Raw genomic sequence first — 17,500 nt, forward strand, 5'->3', positions numbered from 1 at the left:
AAAACCCACATTCTTTATTTTCATGTACATTCTGGGTGTCTCATTCTGTAAACAAATATACAATTCCATTCCTTTTTTTTAGCATTCATTCAGACAATATTGTGAGGTTTTGTATTAGTGTTCCTAAAAATCAGATACACCTGTCCCCGAACACATTTTTTTCTCTAAATTTGGCCCCCCGTGGCAAAGTAATTGCCCAGGCCTGCTATAATATGTAGGCAATACCCATTCCTACTCTTCAACCCTGATTAAAGCAGTTTGAATCCCACCTTTTATTCAGAGGTACCAATGATCCAGCTTGGCCTCAATTGGGAATATAGAAGAATATAGAAAAGAGTGATGTTTTCGAATTACTGTAAGTCTTGAACTATACAAAGTATTTCAATGGTGGGAATCTGCGCTTTTGCATGATATACTAGTAACTATGGTCGTCTAAGTCACAGCAGCTCAGACGAGGCACCAAGCAATGTGGGTGGGGAGCGAGAGGGGGTGTGACGTTCATATGTTTTCCAATATTCAGTGTTTTATTGTTCATAGTTAGAGACAAGACATATTGACTTCTTTCAAACAGTTGGTTAGAAGACTATTAAGCCACGCATTTACAAATTGCGACTTCACGTTGCTTGCCTACACATGTTATAATTATTTTAATTAATTGTCGGGCACATTCCACGGCTGAGACGCAATTCTAACAGTCCTTATATGCACATATGATGTTGGTCTCTTAAATGCTTGCATTATGAGTTTCAACAGAACATTAGTGCTAATAAATGCACTATATTTTCGCAATAAGTCATGGAAAGGTTGTAGGTGTTGCTTACCTTTTATTCATACACCATGAGTATAAAAATGTGATGTTATTGACAACTGTGCCTTGTTTATGTCAGGGGTATCCAAACATTTTGACTTGCGGTGCGCATTGAGCTGTTTTTTTTATAGTTTTTTCACGTTCATATTTCGTGGTGTTTGTCACATTTTTTGTTGCGTTTCGCTTGATCGTAAAATATGTCGATCGAGAGGGGGGGTGACGTTCATATGTTGTAATCAGTGTTTTATCGTTCATAGTCAATATTGTAAATTCCACATTCTTTATTTTCAAGTACATTCAAATTCCATTTTGTTTTTAGCATTCAATCAGACATTATTGTGAGGTTTTGTATTAGTGTTCCTAAAAATCAGATACACCGGCCCCCAGACACTTTTTTCCCTCTATATTTGGCAAAATAATTGCCCAGCCTGCTATAATATGTAGGCAATACCCATTCCTACTCTTCAACCTTGATTAAAGCAGTTTGAATCCACCTTTTATTCAGAGGTACCAATGATCCAGCCTGGCCTCAATTGGGAATATAGAAGAATATAGAAAACATTGATGTTTTCAAATTACCGTAAGTCTTGAACTATACAAAGTATTTCAATGGTGGGAATCTGCGCTTTTTCATGATTTACTAGTTACTATGGTCATCTAAGTCACAGCAGCTCAGACGAGGCACCAAACAATGTGGGTGGGGAGCGAGAGGGGGTGTGACGTTCATATGTTTACAATATTCAGTGTTTTATCGTTCATAAAGACATATTGACTTCTTTCAAACAGTTGGGTAGAAGACTATTAAGTCACGTATTTACAAATTGCGACGTTCATATGTTTTAATCAGTGTTTTATTGTTCATAGTCAATATTGTAAATTCCACATTCTTTATTTTCAAGTACATTAAAGGCTTACTGAAACTCACTACTACCGACCACGCAGTCTGATAGTTTATATATCAATGATGAAATCTTAACATTGCAACACATGCCAATACGGCCGGGTTAACTTACAAAGTGCAATTTTGAATTTCCCGGAAACTTCCGGTTGAAAATGTCTATGTATGATGACGTTTGCGCATGACGTCGATGGTTGAAGCGGAAGTATTCGGACACATTATATCACAATACAAACAGCTCTGTTTTCATCGCAAAATTCCACAGTATTCTGGACATCTGTGCTGGTGAATCTTTTGCAATTTGTTTAATGAACAATGAAGACTGCAAAGAAGAAAGTTGTAGGTGGGATCGGTGTATTAGCGGCTGGCTGTAGCAACACAACCAGGAGGACTTACTTGGATAGCAGACGCGCTAGCCGACGCTAGCCGCCAACCGCACGGATGATCGGGTGAAGTCCTTCGTCGCGTGTTGATGAGCAGATGAGGGCTGGCTGGCGTAGGTGGAGCGCTAATGTTTTTATCTAAGCTCTGTGAGGTCCGGTTGCTAAATTAGCTTCAATGGCGTCGTTAGCAACAGCATTGTTAAGCTTTGCCAGGCTGAGAATTACTAACCGTGTAGTTACCTGTACATGGTTTAATAGTATTGTTGTTCTTCTGTCTATCCTTCCAGTCAGGGATGTATTTATTTTGATTCTATCTGCATTTGAGCCCGATGCTATCACGTTAGCTCAGTAGCTAAAGAGCTTCGTCGATGTATTGTCGTGGAGATTAAAGTCACTGTGAATGTCCATTTTGCGTTCTCGACTCTCATTTTCAAGAGGATATAGTATCCGAGGCGGTTTAAAATACAAATCCGTAATCCACAATAGAAAAAGGAGAAGGTGTGGGATCCAATGAGCCCTTTTACCTAAGTTACGGTCAGAGGGAAAAAAGATACGTCCTGCACTGCACTCTAGTCCTTCACTCTCACGTTCCTCATCCACAAATATTTTATCCTCGCTCAAATTAATGGGGTAATCGTCGCTTTGTCGGTCCGAATCGCTCTCGCTGCTGGTGTAAACAATGGGGAAATGTGAGGAGCCTTTCAACCTGCGATGTCACGCTACTTCCGGTACAGGCAAGGCTTTTTTTATCAGCGACCAAAAGTTGCGAACTTTATCGTCGATGTTCTCTACTAAATCCTTTCAGCAAAAATATGGCAATATCGCGAAATGATCAAGTATGACACATAGAATGGATCTGCTATCCCCGTTTAAATTTTAAAAAATCATTTCAGTAGGCCTTTGAAGGCCTACTGAAACCCACTACTACCGACCACGCAGTCTGATAGTTTATATATCAATGATGAAATCTTAACATTGCAACACATGCCAATACGGCCGGGTTAACTTATAGAGTGCAATTTTAAATTTCCCGCTAAACTTCCGGTTGAAAACGTCTTTGGATGATGACGTATGCGCGTGACGTAGCCAGTGAAACAAAAGTATCGGTACCCCATTGAAAACAATACAAAATAGCTCTGTTTTCATCTCATAATTCCACAGTATTCTGGACATCTGTGCTGGTGAATCTTTTGCAATTTGTTTAATGAACAATGAAGACTGCAAAGAAGAAAGTTGCAGGTGGGATCGGTGTATTAGCGGCTGGCTGTAGCAACACAACCAGGAGGACTTACTTGGATAGCAGACGCGCTAGCCGACGCTAGCCGCCAACCGCACGGATGATCGGGTGAAGTCCTTCGTCGCGTGTTGATGAGCAGATGAGGGCTGGCTGGCGTAGGTGGAGCGCTAATGTTTTTATCTAAGCTCTGTGAGGTCCGGTTGCTAAGTTAGCTTCAATGGCGTCGTTAGCAACAGCATTGTTAAGCTTTGCCAGGCTGAGAATTATTAACCGTGTAGTTACCTGTACATGGTTTAATAGTATTGTTGATCTTCTGTCTATCCTTCCAGTCAGGGATGTATTTATTTTGATTCTATCTGCGTTTGAGCCAGATGCTATCACGTTAGCTCAGTAGGTAAAGAGCTTCGTCGATGTATTGTCGTGGAGATTAAAGTCACTGTGAATGTCCATTTTGCGTTCTCGACTCTTATTTTCAAGAGGATATAGTATCCGGGGCGGTTTAAAATACAAATCCGTAATCCACAATAGAAAAAGGAGAAGGTGTGGAATCCAATGAGCACTTTTACCTAAGTTACGGTCAGAGCGAAAAAAGATACGTCCGGCACTGCACTCTAGGCCTTCACTCTCACGTTCCTCATCCACGAATCGTTTATCCTCGCTCAAATTAATGGGGTAATCGTCTCTTTCTCGGTCCGAATCGCTTTCGCTGCTGGTGTAAACAATGGGGAAATGTAAGGAGCCCTTCAACCTGCGACGTCACGCTACTTCCGGTAGAGGCAAGGCTTTTTTTTTTTATCAGAGACCAAAAGTTGCGAACTTTATCGTTGTTGTTCTATACTGAATCCTTTCAGCAAAAATATGGCAATATCGCGAAATGATCAAGTATGACACATAGAATGGATCTGCTATCCCCGTTTAAATAAATAAAAATCATTTCAGTAGGCCTTTGAAGGCCTACTGAAACCCACTACTACCGACCACGCAGTCTGATAGTTTATACATCAATGATGAAATCTTAACATTGCAACACATGCCAATACGGCCGGGTTAACTTATAAAGTTTAATTTTAAATTTCCCGCTAAACTTCCGGTTGAAAACGTCTTTAGATGATGACGTATGCGCGTGACGTAGCCAGTGAAACAAAAGTATCGGTACCCCATTGAAAACAATACAAATAGCTCTGTTTTCATCTCATAATTCCACAGTATTCTGGACATCTGTGCTGGTGAATCTTTTGCAATTTGTTTAATGAACAATGAAGACTGCAAAGAAGAAAGTTGTAGGCGGGGTCGGTGTATTAGCGGCTGGCTGTAGCAACACAACCAGGAGGACTTACTTGGATAGCAGACGCGCTAGCCGACGCTAGCCGCCAACCGCACGGATGATCGGGTGAAGTCCTTCGTCGCGCCGTCGATCGCTGGAAAGCAGGTGAGCACGGGTGTTGATGAGCAGATGAGGGCTGGCTGGCGTAGGTGGAGCGCTAATGTTTTTATCTAAGCTCTGTGAGGTCTGGTTGCTAAATTAGCTTCAATGGCGTCGTTAGCAACAGCATTGTTAAGCTTTGCCAGGCTGAGAATTACTAACCGTGTAGTTACCTGTACATGGTTTAATAGTATTGTTGTTCTTCTGTCTATCCTTCCAGTCAGGGATGTATTTATTTTGATTCTATCTGCGTTTGAGCCAGATGCTATCACGTTAGCTCAGTAGCTAAAGAGCTTCGTCGATGTATTGTCATGGAGATTAAAGTCACTGTGAATGTCCATTTTGCGTTCTCGACTCTCATTTTCAAGAGGATATAGTATCCGGGGCGGTTTAAAATACAAATCCGTAATCCACAATAGAAAAAGGAGAAGGTGTGGAATCCATTGAGCACTTTTACCTAAGTTACGGTCAGAGCGAAAAAAGATACGTCCTGCACTGCACTCTAGGCCTTCACTCCCACGTTCCTCATCCACGAATCGTTTATCCTCGCTCAAATTAATGGGGTAATCGTCTCTTTCTCGGTCCGAATCGCTTTCGCTGCTGGTGTAAACAATGGGGAAATGTGAGGAGCCCTTCAACCTGCGACGTCACGCTACTTCCGGTAGAGGCAAGGCTTTTTTTTTTTTATCAGAGACCAAAAGTTGCGAACTTTATCGTTGTTGTTCTATACTGAATCCTTTCAGCAAAAATATGGCAATATCGCGAAATGATCAAGTATGACACATAGAATGGATCTGCTATCCCCGTTTAAATTTTAAAAAATCATCTCAGTAGGCCTTTAAATTTCCATTTTGTTTTTAGCATTCAATCAGACATTATTGTGAGGTTTTGTATTAGTGTTCCTAAAAATCAGATACATCGGCCCCCAGAGACATTTTTTTCTGGCCCCCCCCGTGGCAAAATTATTGCCCAGGCCTGCTATAATATGTAGGCAACACCCATTCTTGATTAAAGCAATTCGAATCCCACCTTTTATTCAGAGGTGCCAATGATCCTCAATTGAGAATACAGAAGTAAAAGTGAACAGTGCCCCCCTCTTGCTTTCAGGTGGATGCGAAGAGTGGAGCCTCCCAAGTGCTCTTCTCAAGCCTTGTGCGAGCTTCTCAGCCGCGCGCAGTGCGGCTTTAAGAGGACCAGAGCTCCAGGAGTCTGCGCCCTGGCTCCTCCTCGTCCTGGTGATGTCAGCGGCGCGGGTAGAGCGAGCGAGAGAGGCAGAGATGTGGGCAAGCGCGGCGAGCCCGTCCGATACTACCGAGGCACTTCCAGCTTAGCGCGCGGCCACGGCATAGCGACCATCCCGGGCTCCGGCGGGTGCACCGAGCCGCACTCTGATCCAACCGGCGTGGGCAGAGGCGAAGAGGGTACGAGGGGGGAGGGAAAAGCGGCATCTCCGCATCCCACTTTTTTTTGGGGGGGTGCGCAAGCTGGTAAAAATTAATTAGCCGCAAGTTTTGCGTATTTTTTTTTTTTTTTTGCGCGCTTGGATGGAAGTTTTTGACGCACGCTTTGGCGCACTCGGTGATTCATGTAGGGATACAGTGTTAGGACATTAGGGTAAAAAAAAAACAACAACAACAAAAAAAAAAAAAAACGTGGACATATGAGGAGGACTTGCTTTTTTTTCCCAAAAAAAACTTGTGTCCGTGTTTTGTTTTTTCCTCCAGCATTTAAGGACAACCGCTCTTGTGCGCATGGATAAGTTTTTGTAGAGGATATTTTTTTCTTTGCTCCAAACGAGGATTCTCCCCCTCGTTTTCTCAATATATGTATTTTTTTTTAATTTAATTTTTTTTTTTTTTTTTTTTTTTTTTTTTTTTTAAAGCAGTGATGTCTACAACCTACTAACTGATTCGTCGTAACCCAGTCCAGCAAAAAAAAAAAAAAAAAAAAAAAAAGGTAAGCTACTTCATTCACGCACAACCCACAAAAAAAAAATGTGCTCAATATGAGTCAGTTTGCAAGAGGTGCTTCATGGATTTGGATGGCTCCCCCCCCCCCCTCTCTGTGCGGATAATTGCCGTGGAAGTGGGAGAATACGCTCATGCAATAGGAAAAAATAGAGGCATAGTCCTCATATATATAAGCACTAAGGTCTCTCAGCATCTTAGCTGCAAAGCACGTTGCGTGGGTGCGCGGCAACAAGCAACATCCCGCCCCCTTACCCCTTGTCACAGTCTATAACCTCAGTCGGTTCCACACCAATTTCCACTTAAAAGCCCGCATTCCAAGTGGACTTTGTGTTGCGTCCCGAATGCCAAAGGTCAGGAGAGGCTTGTTTTCCAAAGGGCCACTCTCTGAACTCATTTGCAAGGAAACGGAATAAAACGTGAGTACATGTTTCGCCGGTGCAAATATTAAGAAAGGGCACACGTTTAATGGTAGCGATTGGTTCATTTATATTCAGCGCCTCACTCGGGGCGATTGCACGGCGCCGAGTAACCGTATCGCCAATTAGGATGCCAAGCGTGTCCCTCATGTGTTATACCGCGGTGGACAGGAGTCAGAGTTGAGGAAAATGTTGTATTTGGACCGGTTCTTTCAGAGCGTTATAATTGCCTCCCGCTAAAATCTTCAATAGTCTGCTTTGTGCACCTAATGAGGTCTGATACCGGGGTCGTGGTGTAGTTATTCTCTAAACGGCTGCAAACTACCAGCACGGTAACAAACCGAGTGTTAATTGAATACTTACAATCAGAATCAAAAGCTGTTGTATTTTTGTAAAAGCACACATGCAGTAACGCTATGTGCCTGTGTACATAATGCGGTGTTAGATTTGCATGTGACCCACGGAAGAGTTCCGGTAATTATCTGCACAACACTACATTAAAATGATAGTTCTAAACTATAGTTGGTTAGTATTTATCATTGCATGCTTCCCATCAGTTACACACGAGTATGTACTTCCGGTCCTCTTAAGGTCCATGATCAGTCATTCCGACTGCAGAATCCTGACATAATCCCTGGAAAAAGTGCAGAATATGTTTATTTGAATTATTGTTTTGTATCTCGTATAGCTCAGTGTTTACATCCGAGCAATGCAGACTTTTTTTTTTTTTTTTAGCCTACTATCAATATTCTCAAAGTCAAACAGAATTTTTGTTGGCACCCTCGGATGTCGCAGTTGTCTGCTTTGTGCACCTAATGAGGAATGATACCGGGGTCGTGGTGTAGTTATTCTCTAAACAGCTGCAAACTACGAGCACAGTAACAAGCCGAGTGTTAATTGAATGCTTACAATCATAATCAAAACTAAGCCGTTGTGTTTTTGTAAAAGCACACATGCGGTAATGCTATGTGCCTGTGTACATAATGCGGTGTTAGATTTGCCTGTGACCCACGGAAGAGTTCCGGTAATTATCCGCACAACATTACACTAAAATGATAGTTGTAAACTATAGTTGGTTCGTGTTTATGGTTGCATGTTTCCCATCAGTTACACACGAGTACGTAGTACCGGTCCTCTTAAGGTCCATGATCAGTCATTCCGACTGCAGAATCCTGAATATAATCCCTGAAAAAGTGCAAAATATGTTTATTTGAATTATTGTTTTGTATCTCGTATAGCTCAGTGTTTAAATCCGTTTTTGTTTAGCCTACTATCAATATTCTCAAAGTCAGAATTTTTGTTGGCACCCTCTCCGTTTCCAGGAGGACGCGCGAACGTTGCAGTTGTCGTAATTTCCCGATGGAATAAGAATGGAAAGATCTTGATAGAAACCTGATTTGTCAGTGTTCTTTAGAGCTTTTCAAAGAGACAAAACTCAAAATCTTGTATCGTTCGTTGGAAAAAACCCTACGGATCCACAGCTCCGTCGAGACAAAGAACTAAAATGTCCCGGGGTCCTTGGGCTAACCGTAGTGAATGTTGATGGCTGAGGGTCTCTTTAGGGGTGAAGGTATGACTCTGACAGCAGTTGTACATATGGCCTTCCCCCTGCTGCATTCATTGGATCCAAACAGCGAGAAGACCTGTCCGTCACGCTGTCATGGAACGTGATACAGGCCAGGCCTGCTCCCAAGAGAGAAGCTTGGGTTTGGCCTCGTGGATCCAACCTGCTGTCTGGAGCTCAAAATAGCATTTCAGGAGACAAGTGAAATGTAAGCAAAGGAGACACACTGAGTGACACTTAGGATATCTTCCCTGCCTCGTACTTATTTTCCTGCCAGTATAATTCCTCCTCTTCGTTTGTGGGCTTTTCACCCTACAGACGGGGTCGCGAAGATTTGTGGCACGCAATAATGTTGTGGAATTGTGCTAAAAACGGAGGAGTGAAGGAAGGGAATACCGCGACCTGACATTTTCTAGCATTTTATCTCTCGTTATGTACTAATCACAGCATTGGTGTAGATTCTAAAGACAAACACATTTACATAGATCAGACCTTGGCAAATTAAGGCCCGGGGCCACATGCGCCCCATTCAAGCTTTTCAATCTGGCCCGCCGGACATTGACAAATATTTTTTTTAGATAGCTGCCATAATGATGTTTTTAAAAGACCGTACGTCTTGAACTACACAAAGTATTTCAATGGTCGGAATCTGCGCTTTTGCATGATGTACTAGGTACTATGGTAATCTAAGTCACAGCAGCTCAAACCAGGCACCAAGCAATGTGGGTGGGGAGCGTTTCCACCGAGTGTTTCCAGAGCGGCCAGCCCGAAATGCGGGTGTCAGGGACAGACGCGGAAGGATATTTTCACAACAAAGTTCTAAAGCTTAGTGATATATCAGATATACCAGAGAGGGGGTGTGATATTCATATGTAGTCAATATTCAGTGTTTTATCGGTTATAGTTAATATTGTAAATGCCACATTCTTTATTGTCATGTACATTCTGGGTGTAAAAAGTGTAAAATTCCATTACTTTTTTCAAGGCGGTCTGTCATATCGTTTTTAGCATTCAATCAGACATTATTCTGAGTGTTTGTATTAGCGTTCTTAAAAAGACAGATACCGGCCCCCAGACACATTTTTTCTCCCCCCCGAGTCAAATTAATTGCCCAGGCCTGACATAGATGATGCAGAACAGTTCTATACTATTATCCTATCCTATTATAGCAATAACTTTGACCGTGGCAATCAAGACATATGTTCTTTTCTGAATGTGCTTTATACCAACAGACTCAAAGCCTCGGGGGCCCCCCATCATTTAATGTGGCCCCGCAAAAGCTTGGCAATTTTATCGCTAAATATATTTCGATTTTGACAGCATTTTTTTTTTACAACATTCTTAACTAATGCACCAAGCTATTGAGGGGGTCATTGTAACCCTTGTTCCCTTGTTTAAATATGTTATACACTAGCTTTCCGTCAGTTTGTCGATAATGATAATAATAATAATCAAATAAAGAGGTGATTGTTTAATATTATAAGGTAATTATACTAAATTGTCTATATTTTTACAAAGCGATGAAATATACCTGGAATGCTTTACATTAAACGTCGCATTCACCCATCAACTCACACATACACACACCGATGGTGGACGCTGCCACACAAGGCGCTAACCACGACCAGCAAGAGTGACTAGGATGGAATCGAACCTGGAACCCTACCGTCTGAGCAGCACTGCTCCAATATACTATATATTTATAAATGTTTCGCGGTTACAAGCGGCCCTCTGAGGGCAGCCGCAACTGTGAAATGGCCCAGGATGAAAATGAGTTTGACTCCCGGGCGAGATATACAGTATAAGTGCTCAGATTCGATAGTTTTTCTACCGTACTCCTCTCTCACTACCACGGTCCAACTTGAGCATTTTATTACTATAGGAGCAGATTTTCTGGCATTACGTTGCATACATGTACTAGAGCAGAGGTGTCAAACTCAAGGCCCGGGGGCCAGATCTGGCCCACGTCATCATTTTGTCTGACCCGCAAACACCCAAATATTAAAGTATATCATCATAGTTTCCAAACATGTTTTTGCCTAAATAAAAATAAAAAAAATACTTAACTTTACAGCAAACTACCCATCGAATTCATAAAAATGAGAATACATTTTACCTCGTTCTTTACAGCATGGTACTGTAAATTGGAAACAAATAGTACTGTTTTTTGTGCGTTAAAATTCTGTTGACTGAGCTGCCAGTTTTGGACTGTAAAATCTACGGTTGTTGTTTTTTAACGGTATATTAGTGTAAAGCAGGGGTGTCAAACTCATTTTAGACCGGGGGCCACATTGAGAAAAAACTGGTAGAATCACGACAAGTTAAAATAAAGAAAACTTCAGATTGTTTTCTTTGTTTAAAAATAGAACAAGCACATTCTGAAATTGTACAAATCATAATGGGTTTTTTTTTGTTTTCTTACACTTACATGTTGTGGTTAATAGTATTCTATCTATGTTTGTCGTTATTTATATTTTCTGAATAAAATATGTGATAATGTTAATCAGTCAACTCATTGGTGTTAATTTTCATTCTATCAAGATAAAAAAATTATATCAAAATCAAATTACAGGATGTTATTTATGTATTTTGCTCATTATGCTCGACTGATGTAGTAACATATTGTGGTTCATTCTACAAAGCTACAAATAATTGCTATTGCGACATCCAGTGGACACATTTAGAACAGCGGTTTCTTTCATTGAAAAATGTCCGGTTAATTTTTATACTTAGCAAAGTCTTCCCGCGGGCCGGATAAAACCTGTTCGCGGGCCTGATCCGGCCCTCGGGCCTCACGTTTGACACCCTTGCTGTACATGGGAAGATGGTACATTTGTTTATACGGTAGAAAAACTGTCAGCTAAGTAGCCAGAATAAAATAAAATAAAAACTTGTACTGTTTTTCTATTAACAATATAATATTGTAAAAAAATATGTAAATTTAACACAAAAATTCCAGCTTTTTTCTGTAACCCCCCCCCCCCCCCCTCCTCAAAAAACAAACAAACAGTGGTACTGTTTTTCCATTTATCGTAAAATGTAAAAAAAAAACTTTTTATACAGAAACATTTTGTAAATGTAACATTTTTACTGTAAAATAGACAGTCTACTTAAAACAATTGATAAAATTAATAATGAAATCCAGAGGCAAATTCATACATTATTCACTGTTACAAGTGGCCCTCAATGAAAACCAGTTTGACATCCCTGCACTAGACTGTGTATATGTATATACATATAGTGTGCTGCCACATTAGAAAAATGCATCACAAAACGACATTAACTTTCCAAAATACTGCCGAACAAACAAAATCTAGATCCTTCTTAAATTCCTTTTTTTTTTACCCCATTTTACTGCAGTGGATCACATCTTATTTAAGGATTTGATTCAAACCGCATTATGCGCCTCGGAGTGCCTAGGCACCACACTGAAGGCATTCAGCGTTCTGATAAGATGCACACTTCAAAGTCATGTGCGCCACACCCGCTGATGGAATGTACAGTCGCTCATCCATATTTTGACAGGGCAGCACAATGCCCGTCTGTGCTATAGGCTACGTGCGATGTAAAGAAGCCTCACGTTGATCGATGTCAGCTGTTTTCCCATCCAACTGTTCTCTAATTAAGTCTCGCATGTAGGAAAGGAAATGTCTCGGGGAAAAAAAACGGATTTGTATTTTCCATGAATTCCCCGTTGTCGGTAGGCCGAGAACTTCAATGAGCCCGGTTGCCTTGCCAAGACACAGGACGCCCGTAGTGCAATTTAGGTATTCATGCCTTTTTTTTTTTTATACAGGTGATTGATTGACTCATGTAAAATAGCAGGGACTTTTATTTGGTTGGAAATACTTCCTGTTCACAAAAATCTGAATGAATATACTTATCCTGTCACTCTTTTTCGGCCATTATTTGAGGGGAACTAAGTATGGCGGTCTTAGCTCGATTCTTGACAGTTTAATTGCTGCCAGTTGACTGCCATTTTTCGGTCATATTTAGTAAATCAGGTCATTGACTCAGAAGTTAACTAAACAAATAGAGCAAAGCATCAATTTATTTCACCCGATCCATACGACCATTCCCACTCATAGCGCAAGGAGACTGCAACCAACACAGAAAGACAACACACAAGGTCACTAGGGCTGTGAATCTTTGGCATCAAACAGTTCGATACTTGGGGGTTAACAATTCGATTCTCGATACAAAACAATTCTCGATTCAAAACAATATATATATATTTTTTAATAACATTGGTAGCCAGTTTTACAATTAACTACATTCCTCCGTAAAATAGATAAACAGCTCTGATGAATTTCTATATTACTTAAAGGAAAACTGATTTTGTTCAGTAAAATTCTACACAAACATTTAATGAGGCAATAAAAGAAGTATCCCACACTCTGTTTTCTAAAGTACTGTATTATCCGGACTATAAGGCGCACTTAAAATCCTTGTTTTTTTTCTCAAAACTCGACAGTGCTCCTTACAACCCGGTGTGCCTAATGTAAGGAATACCTTTGGTTGAGCTTACCCACCTCGAAGCAATTTTATTTGGTACATGGTGTCATGATAAGTGTGACCAGTAGATGGCAGTCAAACATAGGAAACAAGTGTAGGCTGCACCGTTTGATGTGCTTCAACATACGAGTATTATTATGGTGTGTGTATAAGGTAAGACATATTATCTGGCGTTTTGTTTTTCAATATTATGCAAAAGCAACTTTTCTTACCTTCTGGTACCTGCTGATCTGTATTCGGGATCTGCATAAATCCTGAAAAAAATTGCGCACGTCCGCCTTTGGGCTGTGGATCTCTGGCATCAAACGATTTTGATACTTGGGGGTTAACGATTCGTTTCTCGATACAAAACAATTCTCGATTCAAAACAATATATATATTTTTTAATAACATTGGCAGCCAGTTTTACAATTAACTACATTCCTCCGTAAAATATATAAACAGCTCTGATGAATTTCTATATTACTTAAAGGAAAACTGATTTTGTTCGGGAAGATTCTACACAAACATTTAATGAGGCAATAAAATAAGTATCCCACACTTTGTTTTCTAAAGTACCGTATTTTCCGGAATATAAGGCGCACTTAAAATCCTTGTTTTTTTCTCAAAACTCGACAGTGCTCCTTATAATCCGGTGCACCTAATGTAAGGAATAGCTTTGGTTGAGCTTACCCACCTCGAAGCAATTTTATTCGGTACATGGTGTCATGATAAGTGTGACCAGTAGATGGCAGTCAAACATAGGAAACAAGTGTAGGCTGCACCGTTTGATGTGCTTCAATATACGGGTATTATTATGGTGTGTGTATAAGGTAAGAGATATTATCTGGCGTTTTGTTTTTCAATATTATGCAAAAGCAACTTTTCTTACCTTCTGGTACCTGCTGATCTGTATTTGGGATCTGCATAAATCCTGAAAAAATTGCGCACGTCCGCTTTTGGGCTGTGAATCTCTGGCATCAAACGATTTCGATACTTGGGGGTTAACAATTCGTTTCTCGATACAAAACAATTCTCGATTCAAAACAATATATATATTTTTTATTAACATTGGTAGCCAGTTTTACAATTAACTACATTCCTCCGTAAAATATATAAACAGCTCTGATGAATTTCTATATTACTTAAAGGAAAACTGATTTTGTTCGGGAAAATTATACACAAACATTTAATGAGGCAATAAAAGAAGTATCCCACACTTTGTTTTATAAAGTACTGTATTTTCCGGACTATAAGGCGCACTTAAAATCCTTGTTTTTTTCTCAAAACTCGACAGTGCTCCTTATAACCCGGTGCGCCTAATGTAAGGAATAGCTTTGGTTGAGCTTACCCATCTCGAAGCAATTTTATTTGGTACATGGTGTCATGATAAGTGTGACCAGTAGATGGCAGTCAAACATAGGAGATAAGTGTAGGCTGCACCGTTTGATGTGCTTCAATATACGGGTATTATTATGGTGTGTGTAGAAACGTTTGTATAAGGTAAGACATTAACTGGCGTTTTGTTTTTCAATATTATGCAAAAGAAACTTGTCTTACCTTCTGGTACCTGCTGATCTGTATTTGGGATCTGCATAAATCCTGAAAAAATTGCACGCGTCTGCCTTTGGGCTGTGAATCTCTGGCATCAAACGATTCAATACTTGGGGGTCAACAATTCGATTCTCGATACAAAACGAATCTCGATTCAAAACTATTTTTTTTTTTTTAATAACATTGGTAGCCAGTTTTACAATTAACTACATTCGTTCATAAAATAGCTCTGATGAATTTGTATATTACTTAAAGGAACACTGATTTTGTTTAACAAAATTCGACACAAACATTTAATAAAGTCAAATACAAATGAGGCAATAAAAAAGTATCCCACTCCGTATTTTCCGGACTATGAGGCGCACTTAAAATCCTTGTTTTTTCTCTCAAAACTCGACAGTGCGCCTTATAACCCGGTGCGCCTTATGTAAGGAAAACATTTGGTTGAGCTTACCTACCTCAAAGCAATTTTATTTGATACATGAAGTAATGATAAGTGTGACCAGTAGATGGCAGTCAAACATAGGAGATAAGTGTAGGCTGCACCGTTTGATGTGCTTCAACATTCGAGTATTATAATGGTGTGTGTATGAGGTAAGGTGTATGGCATTTTGTTTCGCAATATTATGCAAAAGCAACTTTTCTTACCTTCTGGTACCTGCTGATCTGCATTTGGGATCTGCATAAATCCTGAAAAAATTGCGAGCGTCCGCCTTTGTAGTCCGTGCCGACATCGTAGTCGATAAGATTCTTCTTTTTCTCGATTTTCTTGTTATGGGACATTCATCCTCCGCTGTTGCCATTTCTAATATAAAGTAGTGTAAAGTTCTTACTTATATATGTCATTAAACTCGCCATGAAAGTGCTAAAACATACCGGTCTAGTGAGTTATATTATTCACCCAAGGAACTTTAATTATTAGAGAGTTCCGGTCGGACGGAACACATTTCCGGCTTTGTTTTTTCCGGATGAGAAGATGCTGCTTCGTTATTGATTTAAGTCAAGTCTGAATGTCATTAAAACAGTTAGCTCCATCTTTTGACACTTCTTCCACTTCCGTCCTTGCACGCTACACCGCTACAAAAATGATGACGAAGAAAAGACAATAAGACCGCCCACAAAACGGCGCATCCTAAATTGACTGTCGGAAAGCGGCACAAAGATGATCTGTAAAACATCATCCATGCAACATTTTGACCAAAGAACCACCATTACATGTTATGTAGACCACAAGGAAGTGTTTTACATTTAGAAAAAAAATAAAAATGAGTATGACTCCTTTAATGCGCCCCATAATCCAGTGCGCTTTATACATGAAAAAAGATCATAAATAGACCTTTCATCGGCCTGCGCCTTATAATCTGGTGTGCCCTATGGTCCGGAAAATACGGTAAAACTGTACAGCAAATATGGGCACCTACATCAACAATATGATTTGCCCGAGTGGCTGGAAAGGACAAATTAAAAAAAAAAAAATTATGTTTGATTCAATTAAGAATCGTTCCAAATAACAAACGCGATTAATTTGAAAATCTATTTTTTTGTACACTCCTAATGGTCACACATAACACAACCCACTAACTGAACTTTGTGGATATTACGCAAAATGTCCACACACCATACTTAATTTAAAATTACTACCATTTGAAATCCCCTGATATATATATATCGTCAGGGCAGTAAACAACGTAGGAGTTAAACTTTCACATACGCTTTAAATTCAATGTTTTATCTTTTATACTTCTTTTTGTAGTGTAACTGTCTAATGTGCGGAGGGGGGATGTTAATAATAACATTTAGATAACCGTTGTTGTTCAGTCTGTTAGCTATAGCTTGCTGAAAGCAATGCAAACTAAAATGTCCCTCTGATACATTTTTTATTTTGAACAAATGATTGCTGTTTCGTCACAATCAACGCTCTGCTGTGTGGGGAAAACAAAGCGTGTGAATGTGTGTATGTGTGTGTTCATATGTCAGCGTATTGTCGATTACCCTGGAAAAATTGGCTTTTATCGCAAGTTATATTGTATTCTTTGGCATACATCCCTCTCCCATTTAGTGAAACATTAGTATGCAGACTTAAATCACGGTGATTGCCAATTAAGTGTGAAAAACAGAATCACACAGGCACTCTATATGAGACAGCAAATACAGTTGTGATAAATAATAAAAAATAAAACTGAAGTTGAAGTACAGATTTTGATACCAAATTGAATTTAGATGCTTATATATATATATATATATATATATATATATATATATATATATATATATATATATATATATATATATATATATATATATATATGAGAGAGAGAGAAAGATATCATTTACATTGCATGTAATATAGATCTATGTGTATATAATATTTCATTAATACAATGTTCATATATTTGTATAAATGTGTAAACATATGTATAAACAATATGTATGTATGTATGCATATATATGCATATGTATATATATGCATATGTATATATATATATATATATATATATATATATATATATATATATATATATATATATATATATATATACACAGATCTATATTACATGCAATGTAAATGATATCTTTCTCTCTCTCTCATATATATATATATATATATATATATATATATATATATATATATATATATATATATATATATATATATATATATATATATATGTATATGTATATATATATATATATGTATATATATATATATATATATATATATATATATATATATATATATATATATAAATGTA

At 39.1% G+C, this 17,500-nt stretch overlaps 1 protein-coding gene and 1 pseudogene across 5 annotated transcripts in view; both read left to right on the plus strand.

Moving 5' to 3' along the window:
- The window catches only part of LOC133648369 (protocadherin-11 X-linked-like), a 760,657-nt gene that overhangs the window by 124,611 nt on the left and 618,546 nt on the right, over positions 1-17,500 (plus strand). The gene's annotated exons all lie outside the window — the stretch shown is intronic.
- LOC133649172 (protocadherin-11 X-linked-like) overlaps positions 1-17,500 on the plus strand; it is a 155,395-nt pseudogene that overhangs the window by 101,592 nt on the left and 36,303 nt on the right.

Source organism: Entelurus aequoreus, linkage group LG04 (genome assembly GCF_033978785.1).
Source record: "Entelurus aequoreus isolate RoL-2023_Sb linkage group LG04, RoL_Eaeq_v1.1, whole genome shotgun sequence".
Lineage (NCBI taxonomy): Eukaryota > Metazoa > Chordata > Actinopteri > Syngnathiformes > Syngnathidae > Entelurus > Entelurus aequoreus.